General features: G+C 38.3%; 1 pseudogene; it reads left to right on the top strand.

Moving 5' to 3' along the window:
- Window positions 1-478: 478 nt before the first annotated feature.
- On the top strand, window positions 479-2,044 carry LOC143386555 (protein FAM98A pseudogene; annotated as a pseudogene).
- The last annotated feature ends 2,805 nt before the right edge of the window (window positions 2,045-4,849 follow it).

Here is a 4,849-nt window from a genome sequence, read left to right as displayed (position 1 = left end):
GGTAGTATGAGGGTAAAGGGTAGAATCTTTGGAGGAAAAAATAAGGTAAAAGTGAAAGAAGAAGATAACTCTGGCACAGTCCCCAAGAGAAAGAGTCAAATGAACACTACCCTCTATATTCATGCTATATATATTGCAAACTTCTATAACATTAAAGTCAGCCAGCCTCAGCAACTTAGTGAGGCTCTATGAAAATCAGTGAAACCCTTTTTCTTTATTGAATATTTTATTAAAGGCTGAGAGTGTTTCTTAGTAAAAAAACATATTTGATTTCATTTTGTAATATGAGAGAGAGAGAGAGAGAGATCTTGAAAAAATAAAAAAAAAGTAATCAGTGACACTCTTAGTGTCAAGGATGTGAATAATTTAAAAGTAATAGTGAGGATTTGGGAGTTCCGGGGAGAGAGCGCATGCGCGAGTGTAAGTTGCCAGGGAAGAGGGGAACCTGATAACTCGGAAATTTGAATACCACAGTAGCATGGAGTGTGACCTCATGGAGACTGACATCTTGGAGTTGTTGGAAGACCTAGGTTACAAGGGCCCATTGTTGGATGATGGCACACTGTCTCAAGCAGTCTCTGCTGGAGCCAGTTCCCCCGAGTTTACCAAACTCTGTGCTTGGCTGGTATCTGAATTAAGAGTGCTCTGTAAACTAGAGGAAAATGCTCAAGCAACTAACAGTCCAAGTGAGGCTGAAGAATTCCAGCTTGAGGTGAGTGGGCTACTAGGGGAGATGAACTGCCCATATCTTTCACTGACCTCTGGGGATGTGACCAAGTGCCTTCTCATACAGAAGAACTGCCTCCTTTTGCTCACATACCTCATCTCAGAACTAGAAGCTGCCAGAATGCTCTGTGTGAATGCTCCTCCAAAAAAAGCTCAAGAAGGAGGCGGTAGTGAGGTCTTTTAAGAGTTGAAAGGCATATGTATTGCTCTAGGAATGTCCAAACCTCCAGCCAATATAACTATGTTCCAATTCTTCAGGGGGTTGAAAAAAAAATTAAAGGAAACATTAGCAAAAGTTCCACATAATCATGTGGGAAAGCCTTTACTGAAGAAGCCAATGGGACCAGCCCACTGGGAAAAGATAGAAGCAATTAACCAAGCCATAGCTAATGAATATGAAGTTCGGAGAAAGCTGCTAATAAAACGTTTGGATGTCACTGTTCAGTCCTTTGGCTGATCTGACAGAGCTAAGAGTCAGACAGAAAAATTAGCCAAGGTTTATCAGCCGAAGCGTTCAGTCTTATCTCCTAAAAGCACTATTTCTGTTGCTCATCTTTTGGCTGCAAGGCAAGACTTGTCAAAGATTTTAAGGACAAGCAGTGGTTCCATAAGAGAAAAGACTGCCTGTGCCATCAATAAGGTGTTGATGGGCAGAGTACCTGACAGAGGTGGAAGACCCAATGAAATTGAACCTCCACCCCCAGAGATGCCACCATGGCAGAAAAGGCAAGATGACCCCCAGCAGCAAGCATGAGGTCGAGGAGGAGGGAGAGGTGGTTATGAACATTCCTCATTTGGTGGACGTGGAGGTCATGAACAAGGAGGAGGGAGAGGTGGACGTGGTGGCTATGACCATGGTGGCCGAGGGGGAGGAAGAGGAAATAAGCATCAAGGAGGCTGGACAGATGGTGGGAATGGAGGAGGAGGAGGAGGAGGAGGAGGCGGCTACCAAGATGGTGGTTATCGAGATTCAGGTTTCCAGTCAGGTGGCTATCATGGTGGCCACAGTAGTAATTATCAAGGCAGTGGTTATAGTGGTTTCCAAACATCTTCATACACAGGAAGTGGATACCAGGGTGGTGGATACCAGCAGGACAATATATATCAAGATGGTGGGCACCACAGTGATCGAGGTGGTGGTCGTGGTGGAAGAGGTGGTCGTGGAGGCCGGGGTGGTCATGGAGGCCAGGGAGGTGGGTGGGGAGGAAGGGGGAGCAAAACTTACCACCAAGGGGGTCAGTTTGAACAACACTTCCAGCATGGAGGCTATCAGTATAATCATTCTGGATTTGGACAGGGAAGACATTATACTAGTTGAGGCTACAGAACCTTACATTTTGCTAGAACTCAAATAATAGAAACTTAGTTTCAGAATCCTGAGTCCAGCATCTATTTTGAATAACGTGAGACCACAGGTGGTGGCAGGCAGATTCCTGCTTGGCATAAACATTGTAGGTCTTCCTTTGATTCTGCTTTTTTTTTGTTGTTGTTGTTATTGTTGTTGTTGTTTTTAATGGTCTTACATAATGGTGTTTATTTGAGAAACACATACAACATCTCTCCTTTCTATGAAAAAAAGTTTTTAAAAGGTAATTAAAGTTGTCTTTAATTGACCAGTAGACTAATTCCACAGTCAGAACATGCATACTTTTTTTGAAGAAATTACTTGAATAAAGTAGTTTTTAATATGCAGTTTTGAAAATGAGGATTCACCTAGACATTTTTAGATTTACTACTAGAAAATCGTCCTCATATTAACAATCCATTTATATGTGTTTTGTGTAAAATATTGTAATGCCTATTTTCTGAGCACAATTCTGCCCCGATTGGCATTTTATTCAGAGAGGTTGTGCCACATTTGCTTCATGATAGACCCATTAGGTCAGTTCCTATTAAATGAGCTCTTCTGCAGATAGCACATTCAGTAGCCTTATTCAGTTGATGGAATACTGTACCATATGCTCAACTCTGAAAACCTTGAACACGGCCAAATTCCATAAAGACTATAAAAGCAAACTAAGTTGTGAACCTATAGTACATTTAGGCATTTAGTTAAGTATAGCAACTCAAGCTGACCTGCATCCATCCAAAACAAGTTCCTTGTTCAACCTTGTTTTTACTTGAAGTCTGCTAGAAGAAATAGCAAACCGAAATTTGTTTTATGCACGAGTTAATACCACTGGCTCAGCAAATACAAGTTAGTTTGCTTCGGGCAGGAGATTTTTTTTTGTAACAGAAGAAATGCACTACAAAGTAAGGTAGATTTTGCTTAGTGCAGGAGGCCCTTTATTATTGCTGCAGAAAACAAAAGCCTAGCTGAGTTGATGTTTTACATTCTCCTTTACTGAAATCTACATGCCATGATGCTTCTTGCTGGGTTTTTGTATACATAAACATTGTCAAGCTGTGAAAGAAAATGGCTGGAGGTGTGCTTTGTGTGAAAGGTGAGCAATAAAGTATATGTATGTTCTCTCTTTGGTTTGAGTTTTATTTTAGCTACTTTTGAATACTAAAAATTCTGGATACTTGGGTCAAGCTTATGAGCCAAAGATTTTGTTCCCAAAGATTCTTGAGTATTTCCTTAAAACATAGTTAAGTAAAATGTCACACTTATCCTAAAACCCTAAATAAGTTGAAAAATGATCATTTCTGAATTTACTTTTATAACAATAGGGCTAGAAAAATGCTTTATGCAACTCCAGCCACTAGGTGTAGCTGTTGCCATACCTAAGATAAATCAATGTCTCTAATCTTGGGAGTTTTTTTTTTCTCCATTCTTCCTAAAAAGGGGGGGGGGTCTTAAAACGAAGTGGATTGAAAATACATTTATTTAACGAAAAACCAACTTTCAGAAAAATCATGTCTTACCATTGAAAATGTTTTACTTAACTTCTAAGAACTTCTAATAACTAAAACCATCTTTGAAAGACCTCATTGATCCTTTTGTTAATTTCACCTGCCTGTTTTTCAGCTAACAGATGCCATTCTAAAATGTTCAAAATGTTTCATCATTAAAGTTCTAAGTTCTGTTTTAAAAAAATAAATAAAATAAATAAAAGTAATAGTGAGCTAGTTGGAAAAGTTATCTAGGTTATTAACTACTGCTTGGGAAGTTAGTCTACTCTCCATAATATAAAAATGAGAGAGGAATTCTTTATTAAAGTCTATATAAGAAAAAAGAGGACTTTTAACACAGCTTTTAGTTGACCCAGACAACTTTAGTGGCTGATTAGGGTTCTGCCAAGATGATAAATCCTTGAGTTATTTGGAATAATGTGATTTTATCTAGTCTTCATAAATGAAGACTGAGGTCTAATATAAATCAGGCTTGGCAAAGGAAAAACATTTCAATGAAAAGTAAATGTATGAATAAACACATAAAACAATACTTAACAAAAAGTCAACATTGAGAATATTCATGCAATTATGTAATCACCAGTAATGTAAAAACAATGACAACTAAAGAAAAAGTGAATTAATAAAAAAACAAATAAATAATGTAATGAATGAATGAATTAATGAATAGCTAACAAGTGCAAAGATGTAATGTGACTGGAATTGTCAAAGTCAGCTTGGAGCCATGAAAAAGTGTAAAGGTACACAGAAATGGTGTTTTACTACTTACTGAGACATACCCTATGAACTATAAATTCCACTCCTAGGTGGGAAGAGTTGAACACAGAACCCATTCACCTGTCTCTCTCACTTGGGAACTGTGCAAAAAATTACCTATTTCCTTCCCTCAAATTGTATTGCTGCTTCCAAGAACACTACCCTCTATATTCACACTATCATTGTAGACTTGTAGCATGTGAACCCCTCTACTGTTCGTTTTTCCTCTTTTTTTCATTGTTGTTTTTCTCCCTACCCCCATATCATCCACCAATACTTATTTTGTATAGCAAAATCTACAAACTCAGCAATCTCCAGTCTTATATCTTACTATATCCATTTCCTACGTTGTGCATAACCACTTTGAGATCCCCTCCATCAAAACATCAATAGTCCAAAGTGATCAGAATGGGGGTAAAATTTGCAGAACATTAAAGATCAGTTACACAACAAGAAAGCTATAAAACTGGGCTTCATTTAAAGGTGAAAATAGAAAGAAAATCTTTAGACT

The sequence above is a fragment of the Callospermophilus lateralis genome, unplaced genomic scaffold (assembly GCF_048772815.1).
Source record: "Callospermophilus lateralis isolate mCalLat2 unplaced genomic scaffold, mCalLat2.hap1 Scaffold_10833, whole genome shotgun sequence".
Classification (NCBI taxonomy): domain Eukaryota; kingdom Metazoa; phylum Chordata; class Mammalia; order Rodentia; family Sciuridae; genus Callospermophilus; species Callospermophilus lateralis.
Note: the sequence above shows the minus strand (reverse complement) of the source record. Positions and strands in the feature narration are given on the sequence as shown.